Source organism: Bactrocera tryoni, unplaced genomic scaffold (assembly GCF_016617805.1).
Source record: "Bactrocera tryoni isolate S06 unplaced genomic scaffold, CSIRO_BtryS06_freeze2 scaffold_11, whole genome shotgun sequence".
Classification (NCBI taxonomy): Eukaryota; Metazoa; Arthropoda; class Insecta; order Diptera; family Tephritidae; genus Bactrocera; species Bactrocera tryoni.
Window position 1 is genome coordinate 20,201,131 of NW_024395824.1, and position 14,592 is coordinate 20,215,722.

Below are 14,592 nucleotides of genomic sequence, written 5' to 3' on the forward strand. Positions count from 1 at the left end.
TATGTAAATATGAAGCAATATTGTTTTCAAACATGCCTCCAATTTCATTTTCATCAAAATTTTGTAAACGTCGTCCACTAGCCATTACAACTTCACATCCGCTTTTAAGCTGCGCTGGACAAACATTATCTGGTATTCCCCCAGATTCGTTTTCCGCATCATCTTCACCAGATATATTGCCATTCAGAGGGGGTTCAATATAAATAGTAGCTGGTACATCATCTTGATCACCTGCTTCGTCAAGCTCTTCAATAAAATCAAGCATTTGTTGCAACGATAAACCTCTAAGCAAAATAAAACATAAGTATGAAAAACAAGAACATATTCAGACATTTGTTTAATAAAAGCATAAAAATACTTCGTACGCGATCCAAAATGCAAAGAAAATCACAAACAATTAAATGAAACACGAATAAAAAACCTGTCCCCTAGGCGACCCACGGTTACCATATGGTAACGCCTAAGTTAAAATGTAAAAAAATAGTAAAAACCAACTATTTTTTTACCAAACTGAATTCACATTTTATGGTTTATTTATTTATCTTTCGATTGGTATTAATAATTTTAAAGTCTGTCGAAATATAAGCATTATATAAAAGCACTTACCGACATGCCATATCGAAAAACGAGATTTTTTCACCTTTGCTTTCGTCAACTTATTTTCAGATACGATAATTACTCGAATTGAACTCCCAATAATTCAAATTTCACAATTCTGGAAAGCTGCAAATTTTTCGCATAAGAAAACGGTTTGTAGTTTGTAGTTTTGTAGTGTAGCTTTCAAGTTATTTATGAAAATGTAACATGACATTCTGCGTTGCCATATGGTACGCGTGGGTTATTTCGGGTTAAAGCAAATGTAAGTATATTTTTGTTAATATATTATACAGTCAGAGTCATAAGTCTACAAGCAGTCAATATAAAAATGTTTGTTTCAAAATACACAGTCTTACAAAAGTTTACATACGACCACAAAATTTTAATTTTATTATAAATATCAAAATACTGCTTATATGTTGCTGGTTTTTATAACTTTAAACGAAAGATAAAACCATTATAAATACTCTTCAATACAAAATTTGTTGTATTCGCTAAAGTAACAACAAAAAAGTTAAAATGCTTAAACTCCCATATTTACATAAGTATACATACGATGCAAAGAACAAAGTGTGCCGTTATGAGTACCGCTGCAGATTTTCTTGATATTTGCTTTAAATCATCAGTATAGCTTGACATTTCATAGAAGGTGGTCACAATTATAATTCTTTAGTCGAGAAGTGTTTTCTACTATAAATATGGGCAAAGGAAAGGAAGTTTCCGAACCAATTCGGAAAACCGTTGTAAAAATGAGGAATGAAGGTTATTCATTAAGCGAAATTGGAAGAATTTTAAATTTAAAGAAGCCAACAGTGCAAACAGTTGTAAAAAATTTCAAGGAAAATGGAAATTATGAAAGTAAACCACGCACCGGCCGTCCTCGGATGTTAGACGAAAGAACAGATAGAACAGTTATACGATTAATAAAAGAAAACCCCAAACAAAGTGCGGTCGAAATAAATCGTAAGATTCTGATCAAACAGTTCGCAGAAGTATTAAAAACAGTGGTTTCAACAGCTGTAAATATACAAAAGCGGTTTGAATACGCTCAGAAGTATGCGAATATTCACATAAGTGACCCAACGTTTTGGGAAAGGGTAATATTTACTGATGAATGTAAATTTATGGCGAAAACTAAATACAGAACCAGAATATAACCGCTACAATCAAATATGGAGGCGGTTCGGTCATGGTATGGGGGTGTATGGCCGCAAATGGTGTTGGCAAATTAAGGATTATAGAAGGCATTATGGATAAGGCTATGTACATTGACATTTTAAAGGATAGTTATCTTCCTATTGTGGAAATGTTAGATTTGGAAGGAAATTCTTTATTTCTCCAAGACAACGATCCGAAGCATTCTTCTAAAGTGGTAAAGGAATGGATTCTCTATAACGTCAGGCATAAGCTGGAACATCCACCCCAATCTCCCGATCTTAATGTTATCGAACATTTGTGGGATATTTTGAAGCGGAATTTGAAAAAACTGCAAATACCATCCATAGCAGGTCTAAAGGTAGAACTAATGGAGGAATGGAGTAAAATTACTCCCGATATTACAAAAAAATTGGCATTATCCATGCCCTCTCGACTGGCAGACGTAATAAAAGCCAAAGGAGGTCATACCGAGTACTAATTTATTAATTTTTTCTTTTATTTACTAGGCGTATGTAAACTTATGTAAAAGTTCTCAAAATGCAAAAGTGAAATATTTTGTGTTATTAAATATAAATTTATTAAATTGAACTATTTTTAAAATTCCTTTTTAATATTTAATACTTTAAAATAAAATAAAACAAAAACAATTATTATATGCTCAGTTTCCTTTATCAAATTGCAAATTTTAGTACCGTATGTAAACTTTTGTAAGACTGTGTATGTCCAAAATTTATTTATTTTTTTAGTTCAAGTTGTATTTTTCTTATGTATACTGAATTGAATGTAGAATGCTGGTGCCAAGTTTCTTTGCACGTGTTCGCAAGGCAGACGAGTGAACGGCACTTTTCCCTTTCTAGGTAACAATACAAGCGATCAAAAGTCTACAATCACTAAATATACTATGAAGGCGTTACATTGTAAAATTTAAATTGTTGTTCTTTAATAACGAGTTGGATATCCACGGCGCTTTATGACCTCTGCTAACCGTTTTTTCATCGAACCTACAAGTATCGCTGTTCTCCTGAGGTGTTATTTTAGACCACTCTTCTAATACACCCTGCGAAATAAGTATAAAGGCACTACAAAAAGATTTCTTAAAAAAGGAACTTTCTAATATTTTGTGAATTTATTTAGGAATTATATTAATGTATTTCAGAACGATTTAAAAACAAATGAACAAAAATTAAATTTTTAACCCTTTGAGCTCCAAGGAGGAAAAATTAAAAAAAAATTCAAATCTAGTGCGAAATAATTATAAAGGCACAAGAGTATTTTAGTTTCTTAGGTAAATATTTATTAATTTAATAAGAAGTATGTCCTCCGTTATTGTTTAGAACTTCTTCCAAATGCTTTGGCATTGAGTTAATGAGAGAATGAATGTACGATGGCTCAATGTTCCTCCATTCTTGTTGAATTTTTACTTTGAGCTCTTTAATGTTCTTAAATTGACGTCCATGACTGAAAACCTTACTCGCTAGCAGTGACCAGAGATTCTCAATTGGGTTTAGGTCAGGACTAATCGCAGGCCAATCGAGAGTTGGAACTCCGCGGGATAATAGGAATTCTTTTGTCTTCCTTGAACGATGGATTGCTGCGTTGTCCTGCTGAAAAATATATTCTGGAACAGATATATCTTCTCCAAACGATATTAAGACATCATCTAGAAGCTGGATATAATAATCGGAGTCCATCTTGGTGCTAATGAAGCAGATAGGTGTGGTTCCTCGGTAACTTATTCCCGCCCAAACCATTAGGGAACCACCTCCAAAGTTTCGGCGTTGACGTTTTTGCTTGGGAGTGCCTTTCTTGCGCCAATACTTATCTGCACCATCCGGCCCATCCAAATTAAATTTCTTCTCATCCGAAAATATTACAGTTTTCCATTCTTCATCCCAACAAATATATTTTTCAGCAAACCGTAATCTAGCCAATTTATGCCGAGGTAGCAGTGCTGGTTTGGAACATTTTTTCTCGTAGGAGAGAGTTAAATCTTTTTTTAAAATTTGTTGTACGCGTCGCACACCTACTCCTAAGTCCATTTCTCCAACTATCTCTTTTGTGCTTATGTTTTCCTTCACTGCAAGCCTGGAAATCTCCATTTTCGTCCTGTTGTCGATCCTTGATGTCCGCCCTGGTCGCTTTTTTTCCCATATAGATGGCCCATTTTTATGAAGTTGTCGATGACACAGCTAGATCTGTTTAACCGCCTCGCAATATCGCGATTCGACCGTCTTTCTTCATGATACGTTTCAATTTTCCCCTTTCCTCAAGGGTTAATGGTTTGCCGCGTGGCATTCTGAAATGTTTACATATTAAATATAAAATACTTGTGTAATTTATTAAAAATAGACTAAAATAAGAGATACTTACTTGTATTTCCTTGTACTGTCAGTATAATTTTTATAAAATATTAATTTTCACACTGCCTTTATACTTATTTCGCACTTCCGAACGGTTTTAATCGCGTTTTATTTTTCATACACACACAAGGATGAGCAAAAATTATCGATATTGCCTAAAGTTGCCACAGAATTCAATTACGCATTTGCAAAAAAAAAGTTATTTTGTGGGTTGCAAATCAAGAGAGTAATGATAAGAAAAACAAGTTTTTAAGCTGCTGTGTACTCGATATTGAGTGATTACCTATCATTCTTTCCAAAAATGCCCGTAAGTGCTCGATTGGGTTTAAGCCTGGTGACTGTGGAGGTGTGCATAGTTGTTTGGGGGCGTTGTAGAGCAGCCAAAGCCGTACGATTTCTGCAGTGTGCTCGGGATCATTATCTTGTTGGAAGTGAAACCTGTTTGTCTATCCTAAGTTTTCAGCTCTCGATCGCATATTACGCTTTAAAATGTCTAAATAAATACACCTATTTATTGTAGTCTCCACAAGTTCTAGGTTGCCGGGGCCACTGGCTGACATACAACTCCAGAGCATCACCCCACCACCTCCATGCTTCACAGTGGAATAAAGATTGCATTGGTTGAAAGCTTCACCTCGCTTACGCCACACTAATTTGCGTCCTTTTATACCGAATACACAATATTTCGTTTCGTCGCAGAAAAGCACATTATTCCAGAACTCATCTGGCATATTTATACATAAACATATTTGTTTGCGAAAACAATTCGCTTTATTCTATTAATCCGTGAAACAAAAGGTTTTTTTCGTACTACCCTACTATGAATCCCAGCCCGTCTCAAAATTCTTCGCGCAATAACGACAGAAATATTTTTTGCGAGCCTTTCCTGCACATCACGTGCAATTGTTGATGCAGTTATTCTCGGATCTTACTTCACCACATTCAGGATTGAGCGACATTCACGGTCCGAGAGTTTCGGTGGGCGACCAGATCTAGGCTTTGACGTGATGATTCCCGTACTTTTGAAGTTTTTTATTACGGTATAGACCGAACAGTGCGATCTTCCAACCAAATGTCCAATTTCCCCTATTGGATTTTCCTTAGTTCTAGAATTTAATGATAACAGTTCTTTCTACTGATTTCTTTTCGATTAGACGCCATCGTTAATATTTAAATCGAGTTTATAAAAGCAAAAGATTTTACTTCACTTTTCTGATAAATTAAATCAAATACAATAAAATGTAATTAAAATTTACGCAAATTTACATGAAACACGCACTAATGCCCTGATATTATTAAGTGTTTGTAGACTTTTGATCGCTTGTGTTGTTACCTCGAAAGAGAAAAGCAAGTGCAAAGAAACTTGGCGCCAGCATTCTACATTCAATTTAGTATAAGACAAATACAACTTGAACTCAAAAAATAAATAAATTTTGTACATATTTTGAAACAAATATTTTTATATTGACTGCTTGTAGACTTATGAATCTGACTGTATATGAATAGTTAAAAAAGATTTGATGCATTTTCTTTACAGAGAAGAACGTCGGGGCGTGTTACGATTGGCCAAAAGAGGCGGTTACTGCACTTAATGCAGCAGCACTGCAGCGCTGGAAGAGGCCAATTTATGAAACCAAACGCGAGGAAGGAGCACGAAGAGGTTTGGGCTACCGTTGCTGCTGAATTAAATGCATTGGGAGGGTCCCACAAGTCCCCTAATCAGTGGAAAAAGGTGAAACTAAAATATTCTTGTGAATAGCATTACAATTTACATATGTATGTGTGTTGGTTTTTTTTAGTGTTGGATAGACTGGAAATCGGCAGTCAAGAAGCTGCACAATGCCCACAGAGCGTTCGCCAGACGAACTGGAAACCTGCCGTTGCAGGACGGTCCAAAACCGTTGGATGCCATGGACCGGGAAATTCTGGAGTTTTTTTTCCAGCGACATGATGGACGGTGATGGGCTCACTCCCGAAATTGGTTTGTCGGTGAGTAACGTCTGTCAAAATTTAAAGTTGTGATTATAAATGTGATAATAAAATTGGTGTATATTGCAGACAACTGCTGAAATGGTCGATGTTACCATTGAGGATGAGGGTGATGCTACTGCCAACAATGGGTTGGACGTAAGAAACCATGACGGGAGGTAACGGGAGGCGATAAAATTTGTACGTTCTTTAAATCTCATAAATATTCCTTTTCTTCTAGCGACTGTTGCATAAGGAGTAGGCACAGCAAAATATTCATATTTTCTAAATATTATATTCATTGGTTGGGGCCAAAGCTTTGCGTATGTACACCAGTGGTCGGCAAGTGCCGAGTGCACGCATACAAAAGTATTCTTGCTTGTGTGTGTGACAAAAATACTCATTGCCGCTGTCAAATTGTACACCCAAAAAATTTTGCGGGCAAATAATATATGTATATTTTTTTGAAAATTTCACAGAACACTTTAAAAATAACTGAGAAGTATTAGATATTACAAATTAAAAAATATCAGAACTGCTTTTCGAAAATGTGTAAAATCATTCCCTTGTAAGAGGTAGATGTCTGAAAAAATGTTAAACGTATTTTGAATAATATTATAAAAATGCACAAAGCTAATTCGATTCACCTTGCAGTGCTAGCGCTCCGTAAAGTGGCGTGATAGGCCGCGTGGATTATATAAGTATGTACATATGTCATTTTCAAGCTTAAAAATAAAACACACTAATCCACAAATTTGCTTACTTCTTGTTTATTGTTTACTTCAGGTATTTTTCTTTATAACTAAGAAAAAAACGTAAATGTATTTCATTTCACTAAAATTATAAAAAAAAAAAATAAAAACTTCAATTTGTTAATCATAAAAAGTTTATACATATGTAATCCGCACAACCACTGCAGGGTTAAATATATGAATATTTAATTTAAAAGAAATATTATTAATATTATTTGAAATTATAGGTTAACTTTGCGTTTACTGTTTGCACCTTAAGTTTAACCATTAAACAGTTTTTAAAATGTCATCTATATTTATATCAGTTTTGTTAAGTTTAATTCTCATGAGGTCTTCTAAATTCGTGTCTGTTAAACGATTCCTATGTTTGCTTTTAATGATTTTTAATATAGAAAAAGCGTTTTCGCACGTATAGGTGGTGCCAAACATTGAATAGAGCTTAAATATTTCGGTTGTGCAATTCGGGTATTTTTTTTACATACTATTTGCTTCCAAAACTCCTTTCCCGTCGCCAAAGGTAATGAGACATCTTCTATCATTTGTTGTATTTCTTTTCTAATTGCAGGGCTTTGATTTTGTACATCAGAAACATAAGTGTTATTGTGAAGGTCTATAGCCGGTAATATTTTATTAAAATCTTCAAATCTCTTGTTTATGTTGTGAAATATTTCTTCACTTGTTGTAAAGAATTCTTGAAATAAAGAATCTGAAATACATAAATTATGTGATCCAGTTTTCGGCAGTGAGCTTATATTTTTATTTCTTAATTTTTCATTTAAAATTTGTAATTTTCTTTTGAAATTGTTAATAATTGGAAATAATTCAAATATACATATGTTTATTTTCGCCCTGCAGTGCAAGATTAAGTTCATTAATCATATTACAAAAGTCAGTAAGGAATGCTAGTCTGATTAAAAAATCGTTCTCGCTTAAATGACCCGATAATCTTTTAGAATCTGGAGACTGATCCAGGTTTAAGAACTCTAAAATTTCGCATCGAAGTTCAAAAAACCTTTCTAGACTTCTTCCTCTGCTAAGCCACCTTACTTCTGTGAATAACAATAAATCACCGTAGTCAGCTTCAACCTCCTCAAGAAATGTTTTAAATTTTCTATGATTTAACGCATTGTGACCCCCTCTTATTTTATTTATAATTTCTACACATATTTTCATCACATCATTCAAGCATAAATTTTTAGCAAATAGGGCTTGCTGATGTATAATGCAATGAAATGTTGGCACATCAATATGTTTGGTTAAATGCCCAATAAAGCCCTTCTTTTTTCCCACCATCACCTTTGCTCCATCTGTGCAGAGAGCACTCAATTTATTTTTGTCAATAATTGAAAAAACTCTCTCATTAACAGCTTCCCACATTGTTTTCACATTTACATCACCATGCAAAGAAACTAACCCAACAAAATCCTCATAAAAACCAAATTTTCGTGGACTGTTTTCAAAAAAATTATTAATTGGCATGTATTACCTATGTCAGTACTGTCATCTAGACAAATAGAAAAAAAACAAACATTCCTGAAGGCGTTTTTTCAAATCCTCAAATAAAAAATTACTTATTTTTGCTGTACGGCGATTAAGAGTTCTGGCTGATAATGGAATCGTTTTAACAAGCAAAGCCATATCTTTCCCACTTTGGCCAAAGCAATTTAAGACATTTTCAAAAAGATTTTTTACAAAAGGACCGTCTTCATATGGACGACATTTCTTTGCCAATGCAAGCGCAACAACATAAGAGGCTTTTAATATTTGGCGTTCTTCACAATTTTGATTATGATATGGCTGTTTTAAAAATTTATTGAACACTTTGGCTTTCATTTCGACAAGTAGTTCCGCTCTTTCATCATTTTTGTACTTTTCATAATCAAAATGGTGTGACATGTAGTGCCTTCTTATGTTATATTTGCTGCATTGTGCTAATTGTGTCGAACAAATGTAGCATTGCGGCTTTTTTAAATAATTTTCAAAGAAAAAAAAACATCAATTCCCAAACATATTTTTGCAGTGTATTTGAATTAAACAAGCGCTCATAATGTTGCTTTAAGAAAAGTCAAGCAGAGACTAGCTGCTTTGTGTATACAAATCTCTTGCGTACATGTGAATTGCCGATCGTGTCTGTGTAAAAACACGATTGCAGTCGGGCCCGCGGGTCTATGGACTGTTATTATAATATATATTATAAAAAATAAAGAGTTAAACATAATTTGCAAACAGTATCATTTGGAGTGTTCCTCATATTTTTCTGAACACCACTGTATGTGAATTAACTACAAAAGTGGTTTCTTAAAATAGTATTTCGTTTAGCTCTTCCTTCATTTAAAATGTTAAGTAATGAACCATTGTCTCCATGCGGAGAATTTTCAAGTGGATCAACTTCAGGAAGTGGAAAATTATATCTCTTTCGAATATTATGTAGCGTACAGCATGCATTAATTATTGATCCTGCAAATGAGGGGTTCACCGTTAGGCCACGGTCTTGGGAAAGGCACCCAAATAATTTTTTTAAAACTCCATTAAGGCGTTCCACACAATTTCGAGCTCATGCGTGAGAATCGTTGTAGCTTTGCTGACTAATACTCTCTACATTTCTGAATGGAGTCATTAGCCACGGCTGCAACGGATATCCAGAGTCTCCAAGCAACCATCCTGTTGACCCATTGGCAGTGTACTCATTCAGCATATGGGACTTTAGTGTACTGCTTTCCCATATGTAGGCGTCGTGCGTACTTCCCCCATATCTTGCAAAGCACGCCAGGATATTAAATCAAAGTCGCACACTAATTGCACATTTTTGGAAAAATATCCTTTTCGATTAATGTAGCAGTGTTCTACTGCAAGTGGTGGCTTCTTAATTTTGACGTGAGTGCAGTCAATCGCTCCTAAGATGCCAGGAAATCCAGTAGCAGTGAAGCCGGGAAGTGAATATAAACATAAGCCAGCTATAAATAACCATTAATCTTCAAGATTATAACACTTCAATTGCCGTTGCTTCACAATATTCTGCTGCTCTAAGGTAGTTGGAAAAATTATGTAACGTTGCGCCATATGATTTTGCAAAATCCATCGGCTTACCATGGTCTTACTTATAGGGCAAACAAAATCCTGACCTACGTCCCTAAGAATTGATCCTGTAGCATAGTAATGCAGCGCTACACACCACCTAGTGGAGTTTGGAATAAATGTACTTCTTACTGCTGTGTCCATAAAAGGCTCGATTTCCACAAGGAGTGCCCGTACTGCAGTTCTGCTGAAGCGGAATAACTCAAGAAAACGCGGCTCGGGAATGCTGAATGGATCTGTCGAGTCCCTTAAAGTGCGCCTTTGTATTCACAACATATTCCTTCTGTCATGCCGTATGGCGAGCGTTATTACCAATAAACTCATAGCTGAAACACAATCAATTTTTATTTATTAATAAGAATTAAATATTTGTGCATTTCTCAATAATAGTTTCTCAAACATGAAGTTGTCAGTCCGATTCGATAGATTTCTTGTCGATTGGCGTTCCATTTCTCTCACTGTTTCATATTTTGTCGACTTATGCCAGAGAACGTACATTTATAGAGAAGGTTCAGGGTGTGCCGATTGTCAAAATGTTCCTCTTTTTGGAGAGGTAGAGTTTTCTATTAGTGGATCTCACCACAAAAAATTAGATGAATTTGAAGTGTGTATTGGACTTTTTGTGTTTATGTTAAATATGAAGTTAAATTTTTTATGGATTAAGTAAGAAATAAAAAGTACATAAAATTTCCTTTTTAATGATATATAATATGTTAAGCTAAATTGTTATTTCAATAGCATTAACTTACATCCAAAGTTATAGCTGAGTTCATCCGGTTGGTCGTGTGAGTCACTGTACATGCGCTTTTCGGTTGAGGATTGGTATGTTAGATTTTTTTGATATATGTATGTTTTCATGGAGGAATTGCGCCAAATGTATTTGCAATATACATATGTACATACATACATATGTATGTGCTTTTGGCATATTAGGCTTTTCATATTTATGTTTGTACTTAGATTTTTACGTATATATGGACATATGGTATATAATATAGGTAATATACATATGTTTTAACGGGGAAATCGCGCCAATAGGAACCGCAAAAGCTAATACAAATGTATGTACATATGTGTGTATTTACAATACACCCAACTCTTTTTTTTACACGGTTTGGAAGTTACGCGGTTGATTTTTTTTGTTTTGTAAAAAAGTCGACGGCGCAAGACCTTTCGGAAAGTAGTCAAACAGTCAACAGTTCAAACCATCGAATAATTTGATGAATATCTTCAGTGATGTTACCGACTTTAGTCCAGTTCATCGCAAATGCAAAAATGCAAAATGCACTTGTTATCAAGTAGCGCGAATAAGTATGTAGCTACATACATATGTATGTAAATATTTTTTCTTTATTTCTCCTCTAGTTTTTCTGCTCTTAATTTTTGATTAGCAGATTTCTTTTATATTTTTGCTCTTCCAATTTTTCACCTGTATGAGTTATGTATTTTAAGTTTTAATGCTCAATAAAATGCCATATGAACATACAATTTGTATGCATATCTGAAATTTTATAGTTTTCAACATAAGTATTTTACACGGATTTTCGAAGTAAATACATAAGTTCTTTTTTTCATCTTACGCTGTTTTCAGATGACATCTAACGTATTCCCCATTTTACTATAGGAAACGCCTCTTTTTTTACACGGGTGTCTGAGGAACGTATCTACCGTGTAAAAAAAGAGTTGTTGTATATATGCATATGTTTGCGCTTTTTGGCTGAGTATTGGCATATTCGACTTCTCTGATATATGCTTGTACTTAGATTTTATATATGTATGTACATATGTATATGTACGCAATATGCAAGTAGTTAGATTATTATATGTACTTACGTACTACATAAGTTTTTGCGGGGAAATTGCGCCAAAACGAACCACAAATGCATGTATGGTATGCAGGTGGTTTTTGGCTGAGTGTTTGCATATTACATTTTTCTGATATATGTACATAGTACATATGTTTTCATGGAGAAATTGCGCCAAATCTAATGATAAAAAGTACAGTAGAATCGAGCAAAATTTGGAAATACAGTAATCCGATTTGGAGCGTCCATGTACAGCTTTAAGAAGTTAACTTTAGGTTACCGTTTTTGAACTTTTGTATCTATTTTTTTCAAACCCAACCGTTTGTTTGGCAAGATAAATAATTGTTATGTTTTCCCCGAATTTCTATGTATGTAAAAAATTATTGTCGAAATATTAAAACACTCTTGGGACATTTTGGTTAACTTTTTCGATATTCTACTGTGCGTACATACATATGTACATATATGTATGCAAAATGTAAGTAGTTAGTTTTTTCTAATTGGTGTTTTAGTTTAGTGTATATTAGTTTTAACGGGGAAATCGCGCCAAAATGAACCACAAATACTAATACAAATGTACATATGTATGTATGGTATGCAGGTGGTTTTTAGACGACAAAAGCTAATACTACATGCTTATGTACATATGTATTTTTTTTTTTTATTTTCTTTTTTTTTATATAGTAGGAGGAAGCATCGAAAGCCGAAGTGCGGGACTTTAATCCGCTAAACCTAACCTACTCCCACCTTATGTCTCTCCCACGGGACCACTGGACAAAGTATTACTTCATGGGAGAGAAGAAGACGTTTAAGTCTCCTCTATTGCACGGACTGACTGACGCCTAATGTGTTCTAAATGTCTCAATTTGGTCATAATTAGATTTGCCGCTCCGCTAACAGCTTTCCACTTTACAGAGGACTCGCACATAAGTGCAGTCAAATTTTCCACCGAGAAACTACCCCCCAGGGTGGTTTTCAACTTTTCCCTTATACTTGAAAACCGAGGGCAATAAAAGAACACGTGTTCAGACGCAGCAAAGAACGCAGTCAGCAGAAGCAGCAGAACACAGCAATCGGGCAACAACAAATGCACTGACAGCAACCAGTCTACCAGCAAGCGCACAGGCAGCGAAGAAAATTACAACGCAAGGTGAGAACGTAATAAAAAAAGGCCCGTCTGTACAAACAGGCATTGACCGCTACGTCAATATATATTTAATAGAAACAAAGTACCTCAGCCAATGTTTAAAATTGAGTTGTTGCCGAACTCAAAACAACTTAAAAAAAATGAAACACATCCAATATATAATTTGAAATATTTGCTGCATCGTAGAGTAACTGTGGAAGAACCACATAAAAGAAACGGTCCGGTACAATGTACTAACTGCCAAGAATATGGGCATACTAAATCATACTGCACTCTACGCAGTGTTTGTGTGGTATGTGTTGATTTACATCCCGCTTCTAAATGCACCCTTAAGAAAGAAGAAATTAAATAAAAATGCAGCAATTGTGGAGGAAATCACACTGCTAACTACAGGGGTTGTCCTGTATATAAAGATTTGAAATCGAAGTTGTCACAGGGCATTCAAGCACGTCGTAACCAAATGTTACAAACACCCCGTAATGATATTATAATAACCTCAGAGAAAAGTTCAAAACCCATTACTTCTACCAATAATAATATGCAAGGAAGCTATGCTAATGTGTTGAAAGCAACACTGTGCAACTGCCGCAAAATCCTCCAAATGGAGGTATTGAAACTATGATTATAAATCTTACACAGTGTATGACACAATTTATGTCTAGCATGCAAAACATGATCCAGGATTTAATAAAATCACAAAATCAAATGCTGCGAAATTTATTAAGTAAAAAATGAGCTTACTAAATATATGTATATGGAATGCTAACGGTGTTAACCAACATAAATTAGAGATTATTAGATTTCTGTCTGAAAAAAACATAGATGTAATGCTTATATCAGAAACTCATTTAACAAATAAATATAATTTCAATATACCGGGATTTAGACTATATGTTACAAATCATCCGGATGGAAAAGCACATGGTGGTACGGCAGTGTTGATTAGAAATCGTTTAAGCCATTATGCTCTAGAATCTCATGCTACACCACGGTTACAAGCTACAACAATATCACTAAAAAATCGGGGTTGTGACCTAAACCTTACGGCTATATACTGTCCACCTCGTTTTAAAATTACAGAAATCGAATTTAAAGACTTTTTTGGAACACTAGGTCAAAGATTTTTAGCAGGTGGAGATTACAACGCAAAACACACGTACTGGAGCTCACGTCTTATTAATCCGAAAGGACGACAGTTGTATCAAACTGTTATAAATAGGCACAATAACCTTGAAATAATATCTCCTGGTAAGCCGACATATTGGCCTAGTGATCGTAAGAAAATACCAGATTTAATTGATTTTGCTGTAATCAAAAATATAGATAAATCGCACATAACAGCTGATACATGTTCTGATCTATCTTCTGATCATTCTCCTGTACTAATCAAGTTATTTGAACAACCCATATTCGTTAATCCAAAAGTGGGTCTAACTTCTTATAAAACGAATTGGCTAAAATATAAAAAATATGTCAGTAGCCACATTAATATTGAGTACAAAATAAATACGGAAAGTGATATTGATGAAAGTATAAGAGAAGTTAATGATATAATAACCAGCGCAGCTGTCTTAGCAACACCAAACAAAAGATATACTCGTAATCCGCTTGGCTTCAGAAAAATCTCTAATAGAGAAATAGAATTGCTTGTAAATGAAAAAAGGCGTGCAAGACGTGAATGGCAGATAAATCGCTCCCCCTTCCACTCTGCTTCAATTGAAAGCTGCGGT

General features: G+C 34.7%; 1 pseudogene; it reads right to left on the reverse strand.

Annotated features, from left to right (window-relative positions):
- Positions 1-9,001: 9,001 nt before the first annotated feature.
- LOC120779847 lies at positions 9,002-10,054 on the reverse strand (annotated as a pseudogene).
- Positions 10,055-14,592: the final 4,538 nt, after the last annotated feature.